We start from the raw sequence: 13,094 nt of genomic DNA, 5'->3' as shown, positions 1-13,094 counted from the left end.
CTGCTGAAATCCATCTCTTCAGCGGCTTCTTGCAGCAATGAGTTCCAAAGGGGAGTAAGATATTTTTGAGAAATAATTTCCTTGTTTTCACTCTCCCTTTCAATTTTTGTTGAATTTTCCCAGGGTTTACTGGTAAGGAGATTTAGAACGATTTTCTCTAAATACCTGAAGATTTTTCCACTTCATGAAAGCTTTAAATCACACTTAAAGAAGTGGTTTAGAAGAGGGATGCCCTGCTTTCAGGATCACACTCCAGAAACCAGTTCCCCATGATAATCGGTTTCTACTTCAAGATTACAGATCTCTGTATTAGCCCGTACTAAACAGCAAGCTTCAGCCACCAGCATGATTTTGCCAGGGAAACTGCTATTTTAGGGTTAATGCACAGGAAATATAATACGACAGAACCTGTTTCTCTGAACGTTACATTGCAATGTTGGGATTCCTGCATGCTTTAGCTTTTTACATTCTTAAAGAGAAATCTGTCAAAATGATGGACACATGAGTTGATCATTAGCAAAGGCATTTTAATAGCAATACTCATTTTCAGACATCCAACTCCAGGTTGACATGTCTAATCAACGTTGCACAGCAGCGATCTCGTTATACATAACGAGAGGTAAGAGGGGGTCCCCACTGATAATTTTAGCTACTGAATAACTTTCAGCGAGGCAGTTGCTATGCAGCTGTACATGGGAGCATGCATCAAACACAAACTAATACATGGCTGTGTAAGAAGATCAATCTGGATCTATGGAGAAATTAAGTTGATTCATTAACTTTAAAACTGGTTTGCAAAAGGAGAAGCTTCTGGCAGACTTATCTGTTACAGCTTTTAATGGGGTGCTTCAGCTGCTAAAAATATAGCAACTTCTGATTCTCATGCAATCTTAACCCAGGAACATGGACAAGCCCAAATTCACAGAGGGTTTTGGGTGCCATGATTTTGATCACTGCAATGTCTAGTTTTTGTGTTACCTGTAAGAAAATCCAGTGATAGGGACTCTCTCAAAGCAAAGTCACCCTTTTTTTCTGACAGGTAGCTGCAGAAGAAGCAGAGAGATGTTGAGCTCCTCCTCTCTGCTCTGGAGGTCAGGGTGCTCCTGGATCACTGAATGTCAGAAGATGAGATTTAGGGTCAAACCTTTGATACCAGTAAACACATGTGTAACTAGGCAAGCAGTGGATCTGCCTTTGTTGCAGGCTTTTGTGGCCCATCACCTTGCAGACTGAGAGGGGAGCTGAGCGTTCCAGGAGCACCCCCATGTCCCATCGCCCGCAGGTCCCCCCTGTGCCCGATGCACAGCAGCCCCCACCCCATCTTGCAAAGCAGTAGCTGCTTGATAGCATCGCCCCAGACAGGCAGGACGAAAGGCAAGATGCAAGGAATGTGGCTTAATTAAGCCACCACTTTATTAAGTTAGCTTATCTGGCAGCTATCAGCAGTAACTCATCCAGTGTGGACCACATTTTTTTTCCCATAATTGTTTCCACCTGGAGCAGAGCTGCCATTGCCCCCAGCCCACCTCCTGCTCTGCACCGGGACACTGCGGCCGGCAGTGGTGCCGGAGAGAGCCGGGTACGCTGAACCAAGAAAATACTTCTGTGTGAGAGGGAAGGGAATGCTTCAGGGTCCTACAGCTGCTGAAATGATTTGGAAATGCAAACAATAACAGGATAAACATTTAGAGTGATAATTAACCTGTATCTGTCTGCAGTAACACAGCGGCAACATGGGCTGTGACAACGGCTGGCTTGGAGCTGCTTGATGCATTATTGAGGTTTTGGTTAACATCAGCAAAGAGGCAACTTTAAAACTCTATCATGACAATTATGTTGAAAAAGATACGTGATGACCATTTAGTGATTGAAAAAAGGGAAGGCAAAGGGGAAATGCAAAGGGAGGGGAAAAAGAAAAGTTTTATACTGGTTTCAGATGAACATAACACGTTAAGGAAACTCTTGCTAAAGATGTCAAAATTTGAAACAGAAGAGTCTGCTTTAGGAAATATTTGCCTCCTAGGAGCAACGCAGACACAGAAATCCCTATGCTGAGTCAGAAAGTGAGTTCTTAGGATAAAATATTACCCTTATTTTATCCCTACAATGCTGGGTTCACACAGTCAGCCAGCCTCCAGGATGGCTCCACCCAGACAGAGGTAATTCAAGCAGAGGGACTTTACCTCCCATTCATTGGGGCGAGGAGCACACACATGGACAGTTTCTATAGCTCAGCGGATGCCTGAGGTCACTTCACTGGAAGATGCAGCAACTCCATAGGTGGTCAGGCAGGTCAAATCCCCCCTCTCTGACACGCTATTTCTGACCCATGAATGTCAGAAGAGTTGCACTTTAGGGGGCATAAGAGCTGCTTAACATTTTATGTATGTTTAGATATACCAACACTGTTCTCCCAGGTTGGTGCTGGTAGAAAGCAATGATAATACAGCTGAGCGAATGTATTTAATCAAAAAAACAATTTCCTATAGTGAAAAGATAGAAAAAATATTTTTTAACCAGATTTTTTTCAGACAACGTCATAACATGAGCTCAGAGGAACTTGTGCTGTATCTTGAAGACCTGAGTCAGCAAAAGCCATGACACGGCTGTGTTTAATTGCACAAAGGGGTCTTTGTTAGATTGCCTCCTTATTGTGCCTGCCCAGTGTTTCTTTTCGATCACCCTCACTTTGAGAAATACACAGTGCAGCAAAAATGCAAATATAAAATGTAGCAATTAACTTACAAAAAATAATTAAACAGCTATAAAAGCAAGCCAACAAGGTACATTTAAAAAACCCCAACACTTGTTTTTCTCATATTCTATATAAAATCCAAATGAGGGACAGGTCTGTCTGCCAAAGCATGCACAGACAAAGCCCATCTGCAGCACAAGTGTATTAAGGAAGCAGCTCGGTAGCTGTGCACAGTTTCACTGTAATTCACATGGAGAGATTTATGGCCACATGGTGTAAAACTGAAGCAATGCACTTTATTTTTGTTTGCCTTTCCATGGGATACATACCGAAATCTTGAGTAAGAGAGAATAGTCTCCCTGCAGACACTTGCTCAGCATACACTTTGCCATGATTTCCAGACTTGGTCCTTTTTCACAGGTTTGTAAAGAGGTAATTTATGTTCCTATTGGATGTAACACAAAGTCCAAGGCCATCCTGAGCCCTTGCAGTCACCTTCCCAGCTGAGAGTGAATAACACAGATATAGTGATGTCTTCCAGTGCTGCAGCACCTATGACCACTGTATGTATGTATGTGCTTCTTTATTTTTCTTAACTGACTGAATAAAGCAGGATTTGCCTGAACAACCACAGAGACAACTCTTCACCTGCAAAGCTGGAAGTCAGGCCTCTGACAGCAAATCACCGCAACCTATTATTTGATTTTTCTGAAAGTCAGATTTTCCCTGATTAATGCGTTGCCTGAGTCCAAGCCATGTTTCTCATCAGCTACTTAAATCAAATAAATTTACACACATATAATGGTTTTCTTTTTCTTAGGGAAAAAAAAGCCCCGCAATCTGCTCTTTTGCTCAGATCTGGCCATTAAGACAGATGCCAGAAATGAAATCCCATTCCAGTTATTGCTAATGGGAAGATTTTGATAAGATTCACAGTTCCTGGGCTCCTCTTCCATGAATACAAGCCAGGGACCAGATCCTCCCCTGGCAAAAGCCACATACCTCTGTTGACTCTGGGGAACCGTGCCAGCACTTACCCAGGGAGGCTCTGACCAGTGCTCTTGAAAGCTCCCAGACACAGTCCTTGGCTGCTCCTTACTGTAATGCATAGTTAACAAACTCCTCCTCTCCTCGAAGTGCTGTTTCATGTCATCTTTTTATGGTCAAAGGGAGTTTTGTGGTGCTGGAGTATAAAAGGTGGTTCCTTCTTCTCAGAAGGGACACTCCAAACTGATATGATAGTTTTCAGCCCCTGCAAAGCACGGTATTTGTGAATGCATGAAGCTCGTTCCTCTATAAAAGAGCAAAAAAAGTCCTGAAGGAGTTGCAAGAAACTCTCCACCTTGCATGGGTGTTGGGGCTTGGAGTTACGATAGACGCTGACCTGCACAAAACTGGAGAATGCACAAAAAGCCAGACTTCACAGGTCAGGGGAGTTTAGCCACCAAAAATGTCTGTCCTTTTTGTAGCAGTTCCTCGGCCTCTGTTCTCCATGGACGCAGCGCAGGACGTCTCGCCATGATGGGGTTTGTGGTCTCATTTAAGTATTAAGTATATTAAGTATTAAGATGAGGTCTTCAGCGGAGGTGTTCAAACAAATTCTGGGCAGGCAGACAGCTTCCCCAGCCCTGTGTCAGCAGATCAGCAGTCCCAGGAGACCATCACTTTTGGACTATTTTAGGACTTTTGGGATGCAGAGAAAGGGGTTGATATGAAAACCCTGCAGGCAGGCCCACAAGAAAAAAAGAGCTCATGCATTTCTGCTCGCCGCAGGAAGAAGTGGCAACCAAAACTCAGGTTTTTGGGTCTCTTCTGGGCATAATACAGACTTGTTTCCTGTGATCCTTCCTTCCAATGTGTAATGAAAGAAAAAGGTCATATTGGGATTTCCATGTCAGCCATACAGACTAGGGCTTCACATTTTCGGGGAAGCCGTAACACCGTGCTACAGGGTTAGAGCTAACATTGGCCCTTGTCAGCCCATAGCCCAACTAGAGCCTTGATGCTGCAAACACGTTGACTAACCACAGACTAATGAGCATTTTTTTCTGTAGCACAGACCAACTGGCGGCACTGGTAACCATCAGTGCTTGTATCTCACTTAGCATACCAATGTCCAAAAATCTGCCTATGAATATTCTCTAAGCAAAGAAGGAAACTCTAAGAAGGAAGATATTACACAACTTCAAAAAGGTAATTACTCCTGTTGCCACTGGAAAAGCCATTTGTTGGATATTTTACACGCATGTGAACATCATCCTCAAAATCACATATGTGATTCCTTCAGTGCTGGACTGTACTTTCATCCCCTCTTTCTTGAATTTTTATTTCATTTGGTCTTTTATTTTTCTTAATGCAAGGGAATGCTCATGTAGTTTATCACTAGACAGCATGTCAAAAATAGCAGAATGATTAAATAAAAGACTTTTAACTGTTCTCATCTGCTTAGACTCAGCTTTATATACACGCTGTCAGCTTTGTCCTGCTCTCTTTTCTTACAAATTTCTTTCATTTTCTGGCATTGTACCAAGAAAATGATTTTGTTTAGCTTTGCAGGTGAAGTTGGTATGGATTTTGCAGAATCAAATTAATGTTTGACAAGTGTGAAATTTGAAGGGAAGAAAAAAAAATGAATTTTATAGAAAGAGCACTGTTTGCATTTACTACATAGTCTAATGAACCAGCAAAATATAATGCATCCTCATAAATATATTTTCATTTCTAAGAACAAGGAGTCTTCTAAACCTCAATTGAAATGATCCAAGATTGAGCCCATGTTTTAAAATAACTCGCCGCCTTGAGATTTAAAGTACGAAAAACGAGCAAAAGTCTTTTTTTCCACCATGTCTGACTTCCAATTAGAGGACTGCAAGCCAGATTTCCTTCCAAGTCTGTAAATAGTATGTCTTGCTGACGGCACACATTCAATTATTTATCTAACCCAAGGTGAGCCAGAGTACAGGACTAATCACAGCACATCTGTCCTGTCTCTTCATTTTGTAGCTCCAATTTCCTACCAAATATCCATGTGAGATAGAGACTAATAAATTCCTTTTCAGTAGGGAAGGCAGAGCCAGAGCAGCGCTGCAAGGAGCTGTGCTCGCTCGCTGGCTGCTGTGCTGGTCCTGGGTCACTGGAGTCAAACAGCAATAAATTGCTGGCAAGCTCTTAGACTTACTGAATTCAGTCCAATCCAACCTCGTTTATATAGCATCTTTCATCAACATGATCGCAAAAGTGCTGCATAAGCAATGTCTAATAAACGCCTTTTAATAAACAATAGAAGGCAAGTGCCTTTTACACATGCATGCACAGAAAAACACATCAGAGAAACTATGCAAGGAAGTCAGATTTCTAAAGCTAGCTCTCCAAACAGGACATAAATCCCAATTAACCTTCAGAGACAAGCTAGTAACTCAGTCTACGTTCACTTAGGGGTGAGCTGCCACGTAAGAGCCTGATCCTGATTCTGCAGAAATCCCTGGCAGCTTTGCCATGAACATGTGTCAGGCTGGGAACAGGCTTGGACCAAGACTCAGGATGATGGGTGAGCCCACGCTCAGCTCTGAGGATGTGCTACAACTGGACTTCTTGGAAGAACACTTTCAGACAATCATTCATGGCATAAACTTAATAAAGTCTGGCTGACATTTGTCATTGGAAACTCTTGCAAACCTCCTCATTTTGATGGATTTGGGATTTGGCATGTACTCCTGCTCCTGTACTCCCTCCACGGGCACGCTATCCATCTATACCCTAGACCATCCATCTACACCCTAGACACAGACATTTAATCCAGATATTTAACAGATATATTTAATTTGTGATGGTTCTTGAGATTCAGCTCCAGGAAGAAAGCAAGCAAATAAGTCCAGACAGGCTAATGCTTCCGATTTAAATTGTCTACAAGTGGGGAGAGCCAGACACAAAGCCATCAGCTTTTAGGATAGCCAAATAGCATGGAAAAATAATTTAAGAAAGAAGCAGCTCTAATCACCTCATTGTCTATGCTGGCTACCCACATTGTCCAGATGACACCTTGGTTTCCAGCACTGAGCTGGAAACTAACAGACAGTGTGAGGAAGATGTCTGTGTTTGGATACTCCGCCTCTCTGGTGTAGAAAACTCATATTGAAAGGACAAGACACCACGCAGGTTACTGAGGTTTATGTGAATTGTTCCAGATTAATGGGAAAGTGGGCACTCTGTGCCATGCACACCATCTACAGACAAGGTGTATGAAATGGCTCGTAACTTCAGAGCACATGCTTTACAAGAGTGCAAAAAGCATAGCGATCTAATTTTATACATTATGAATCACATAAGGGTGCTTAACAGCCACTTATGCCTCAAGGATTTTTATCCTTCCAGTACTGGCTTAAAATCACTGGGATGTGACCCTGCTTCAGCACAGCCAAGGGAATTTTTCCAGTCAAGGTTTCAGCTATCCTATAAGAAGCAGAAATAAGTCCTAGGAAAAAAAAGCCATAATTTTAGAAAAACAGATTCACAGTATAATTTTGGTTGCAAGGGACCTTTGGAAATTACCTGATTCAAGCGCACCTGACAGCAGGGTTAACAGCTCAGAGACACACCCAGATGAGTTCTGAATGTCTTCAGGGATGGAGATTGCCTCACTTCTCTGGGACCCTCTTCGAGTATTTAACCACTTTACTATGCATTTTTCCTCTTTATACCTACTTCAAATGTCCCTGTTGCAACTCATGGCTCTTGTCTCATGTCTTTTTGCAGTGCACCTCTAATGAAGGTCTGGCTTTGTTTTCTTTATAACTCCTCATTAGGTAGTTGGAAACACCAATTAAATCTGCCCCTTCGCTGCCTCTTCTCCAGACTGAGCAAACATGGCTCCCTTGAGCTTGTCTTGAATTTAATGTGCCCCAGCACCTGACATCTTAGATCCAGTTTGCTGCTAAGTGTACAAAACTGTAGGTAACCAAATCAAAAAGTATCACTAGCAAATACACTTCAAAAATATTAAAGAAAAGGGGAACTAACAAACAAACAAAATAACAAACTACAACAACAACAAAAGAATAAAAAAATAGTGATTTGCTAAATTGCAATGGAATTGCAGCTTTGGTCCCCTCCCACTGTTTTCTCTCCATTTTCACAATAAAATTTTAAAAGGAGAAAAACTGAAGAAAAGTAGTAAATCTTGAATGAAATACAAACAATGCTATTTGTCATGACAGTATTTTCAAACAAAAGAGTTAGTCAGCTCTGATCGCTATCTAAGCAACAAGACCAAGTTAAAATTGTGCTTCTAATATATTTTCAACATCAATAGCAGCAATGGAATTAACTTCTTAATGTAAGCCCTTGGAAATCTCGATAAAGACACTAAACCAGATATTATTTCAAGAGTATTTCACTGATCCAGATGTTTCTTTCCTTTTTCCCTCCGTTTTATTGTTCCCAGAGAAGACCTTGTAAAAGCTAAAACTGCTTATTAAGTACACAGACTTAATGAATTGGACAAGGAAAGAAATAATTCTTAACATAACATGTTCACAAGTCAGATCCATGTTTATTGTCCACAGAGATGATAACACAATACTCTCTATATACAGAGTAGTCTGTTAGGACAGAATCTGTCTCCATGAACCGTTTCCAGCATACAGAAAAGATTCATTTTTAAAACAATGTAGTACAAAAGTTTGTTGAATTATGTACTGATGCTGTGCCATGGCCCCAATGCCAATGACTATTTTTAGAGCTACACATCTGCAGGTTATTCGTTGCAGGGTAGGGTGGATGGAGTAAATCCCGAAACAATTTGCTAAGCAGACAAGCATTACTGGAACGAGCTGTTATTTATATGGTGTCACTAGAAGTCTTGGTATCCGGGACGTGGCAGTGGTATCTGCGCTGCTGGTGTAGCTGATGCTACTCCACTTAGATTACAGTCAGCAGATGATTGAAAGTTCATGAAGCAGCTTTATGATGTGGCAATTAGCTCCTCTGTTGAAAACAGCAGCAGCAGGAACGCCATCCAGCCAACGAGTGGGCTGCGGTGATTTTAGCACAGAGTGCCCCAGACCGGCAGTGCCTTTGCAAAGTCAGTGCATCCCACTCTTTAATTTGTGAGCGAATGGGTGGCACCAGGCCAGTTTTAAAAATAAGAAGCAAAGCTGTTTTCAGAAACTTCCTTCCATTTCCCCACTGTGCTATGTCCCACACAGGGCTCAGCTTTCAAGTCAGGCAGAACCCGAACTTGGTGTCAATCGCCTGTAAGCCAAGTACTAATTGCAGTAGCGACCGTGCCATGCCCTCACCAAGCAAACCGCAGACCCAGCCCCGCGGAGAGCCCATTTCCTATTGCCTAATTTAATGGAGCCAACACTGGCTGCTCCTCCTCCCTCCCCACCCTGTTGCTGGAAGATGGTTTTAGCTCTGAATAACCTACTGAGGTTGAACACAAGACTTTTATGAGATGCTGAAATGCTATCAAGTCAACTCATCTCCCAATTCACTCTGCAGGCTTGCTATTTGCAACCATGTTCCAGCTCAAAAGAAAGCCTGTCCTCCACTCCCAGACCCCCTCTAAACTACCGCCCCAAAACTAGGGATAGGCTTTGCTACCAGGCATGATGCCTGGACAGCCTGAGATAGGACCAAGAAGCACTTTGCTTTGGCCACCTAGGAAACACTGAGAGCAAAGGGATGCAAATCAGCCAAAGGAAGAGTGGACCTGCTGCAAGACAGCCCTTGCTGCTGGGATGGAGACCTGAAGGCAAAAACCTTTGGATGTGCAAGGGAGCTGAGGGGGGAGGTCACAAACCCAAACCTGGACCCTCCCATCCTCAGGCAGCCGGTAAAGATGTGGTCTTGAGCTGATGGGGATTACTTGTGATGATCGTATGGGAAACCTCAAGCGTGATGTCTTCTGGGGGAAAACTTGCACAACTTCTCTCACTGCTGCTTGATGCTGGAAAACAACTACCAACCCCCCAGTTCCACCCATGTTTAAAAAACTTGCTCATCTAAAACAGATCTTCCTTCAGAAAGGAAAATTACACTGTCAGCATCTGTGACCTCACCAAGATTATGCTGTCTGGGAAGAAAAAAACAGTTTTAACTGGTTTAGCCCCTTAATCAGAGAAACTAAGCCATATGACTTTGGCCCAGAGCACAGCTGGTAGTGAAGGCATGTGCTTCAACTGGAAAAATGTATTTTTTTATTGCTTGATAACCTTTATTCTCACTTTACCTATTAAGAAATAAATATTGCCATATAAAGCAATGGAGCATATTGATTTTAGGCTTATGGCTTACTGCATAATGTTATTTTACTTTTTTTTTTTTTTCCAGGAAGGAAGTATTTATCGTTGCAAAGAAATTACCCATAAAGTTCAAAATGGACCTACTACTCTTGTTGTGGTTTGAACTGTGGGGTGTGCTCCCAACCGGCCACCGTGCTGTTCTTCACAAGTTGGTGTATGTCCTCAGTGAGTAAAAACCTGAGAAATTACCCATTATGTCCATTTGTAAAGCCCTTTGGGATTACAGTGTTTTACATCTAGAAGTTACTACCAACATGTAACTGGCGGGTTTATGCACAGCTGGGTGGCTGACATAAATGCACATTTAAACCTTTTGCATTATAGTGTGTTCTATCTTGGGTAATGGCTTTGTTCTGAGCTATTTCTCTTCATCCAAAAAGAAAAGTTCCATTCCTTTGTGGTGCTCGTTTTTCTCCTACAATTTGTCTAATTTTGATGTTCTGTTGAGGCCTTTGCAAAACAGCAAGAGATGCTTCTAGCCGCCATTTTGGTATTATTGGTGCAAAAACAAAGATTTTTTTTTTTTTCTTTCTTCCTTGTTGGCAGTGTTGTGCAATTACCCTTGTATTAATTACACAGCACAATTGAAACAGGGTTGTGTTTTCAGATACTAGTGGCTGCAGGCACATATCGAATTTGTATTACTACACGCCTTCCTAAAACGAATGCGAACTGGGGATGACTGCTGCAGCTGGCGGAGCAGTTCTAGTTACAGGCAGCAATTCAGAGCTGTGATCACTGGAGCAACTCTGATGCTCAAAGCATCCAAATGGGCTCAAAGTTTGGGCTCAGAAGCAAAAAACCAGTCAGACCAGAGTGAGATCAGAATCAGAGTTATTGACCAATTTACCCAGAGATGGGGTAGGATATACACAAGCAGTGCTGTTTTCTAGGGCCAACATCACTCCTCAAAGGCATGCACGGAGGATTATTGGCTTCAGACCTTTCCAGCCGGCCTTTGCAGGTACTCTGTAAGAGCTCACCTGTACAGGATCAGAGCTTTTCTTTGCATCAGACGCTGATTTTCTTTATGAACATTCCTCAGTTTGCCTCATTTCATCAGGTTTCCCCTCCCTGCAGATCATCCTGGACAACTGTCCTGTGCATCAGCCCAGTCGTGGCATTCAGTGGTTTTGTCTGCCACCACAGGGTCTTTTCAACTCACTTGCAAACGTTTGTTTTCTTCTGGTGATTGGATTTTGCTTTGTCTGCCTTATTTCCGTGAGCCGTGGTGAAGGCAAGCATCCTGCTGGGTGTCAGTTTTAAGATGTGCTCGCTGCTGGCCACCTGCTTGTTTGCTTGTGGGAACCCATCTCTCCCCATCGCTCTGCCATCTCATGGCATTTCTCTCACAATGTCACTTTTTTGTAGGCTAATTTTGGTGTGTCTGAGCAAACCCCCTTTCTGAACAGCTCAGGCTCCTGTATCTTGACAATGCTCAGCTCCACGTTTCTTGTTCTTCCTTTACAATTAGCACATTCAAGGTATTACAGTAGAAATATCTCACTACCGTTAATGCCTGCCAATATCTAGGAAATACGGGGAAGGCAGGGTGCTCGTGGAGGGACCTGAACCTGCCTGCACAGCCCTCACTGGAATTGTACCACTGTACTGTACCCGACAAACTTGGTGTTGTTAACACAAAGGTTAAACGACTACTATAATATGCATGTTCATCTCTGCTGGTGCTTTATTCTCTACACAGTATTTAAATAGCATTTTCATGTCCCAGCACTCATGGCTGAGAGGACACCATTTTCCTCCAGAATGTTCTGACAGGTACAAGGAGCATCTTCTCATGCTGGATCAAGGAGCAGGCTGGATCATTTGAAAAGGAAAGACCTCTTGCCTTCAGCGCAAGGTGAAGAGAAGACAGGCTGATGCAGGTACACAGGAGATGAATATTGAAGGTGCACTGCAAGGGGCTGCCCGATGGTCTCATCTGTCTTGGCCACAGCAACTGCATCAGCAGCATCGTCTGGTCACCTACTGTTTTAAAAACCTCTTTCTATGAGATTAATTGTGGGAGAAATGTCAATTAAATGTGATGTACCTTGGTCTCTTAAAATCTATTTTCCAAATAAAATGAGTGACAGCACTGAGAGCTTTTTGCAGCAGAAAAGTTATAGCTGTGGCCTTGGCCAGCGGCAGGATGGGGCCCCATCACCTGTGGGAAATGTTGACAAGCAATGGCAGATGCCACACTGATCAACGACCCAGGATGAACCACGACCCTGGTCACAGGCAAGAGTCATCGTCACCTTCACCTAAAGCAAACAAGTGAGGAAAGTCTGGGTCATTCCTTCCTATTAACTTATGGTCCACCAATGTGTTTCACGCCATGACCATCGTTACTAAACTTCCAGAAGTTTTCAAGTTGATGTTGTACTTAAGTAAATATAATATAGAGTGACTGCTAAGGAAGTCTAGAAGATAAGGGAGTAGCATATTTTTTCTGACTGGCTTCTGATGACTGCTGTGACCGTGGGTGACAGTCAGTTTGGCTCTCACCAAGTTAATTTTAGGTCTGCTGGCAAAGTGCCTATGGTCTCCAAAAAGTGGTATTGCAGGTAAACACATTGTACACCCAAAGCATCAATCTGTGCTAGCCTGTAGAGACAATGCTAAATTTAGATCTGAGGTTAAATCAATATCAGCAAACACAAAACCAGCATTGTAAGATTCATACCTCTTTTCCTCTCAAAACATACATTTTGTGTCAATTTGGACTGCTTCTACATTCCCAGCAATTCATCTACAGGTAATACTTGTGCATTGTCTTTGAGCCCACTCCACAGTTCACACCAGTACACTTTTGTGAAGGTAATACTTCATTCCGAATAAAAGAAACTAGTTTTCTTTCCTACTCTGTTCACAAGTTGATTTTTATTCCAAAAACACTCCAAGGCAGTAAACCCAACATTTTTACAGCCTGAGATATCAATCTGATTCTGCAAAGTTGTTTGAAAGCGCTACATTATATCTGGCACACTCTAATGTATTTGGAATAAAGGTTTGGCATGTGGTGTAAAGCAGACTCCCCCAAACTCATGTGTGCAACCTCCAAACTGAAATCAACATCATATGCATTCCTC

The sequence above is a fragment of the Cariama cristata genome, unplaced genomic scaffold (genome assembly GCF_000690535.1).
Source record: "Cariama cristata isolate BGI_N322 unplaced genomic scaffold, ASM69053v1 scaffold31148, whole genome shotgun sequence".
Taxonomy (NCBI): domain Eukaryota; kingdom Metazoa; phylum Chordata; class Aves; order Cariamiformes; family Cariamidae; genus Cariama; species Cariama cristata.
Note: the sequence above shows the minus strand (reverse complement) of the source record.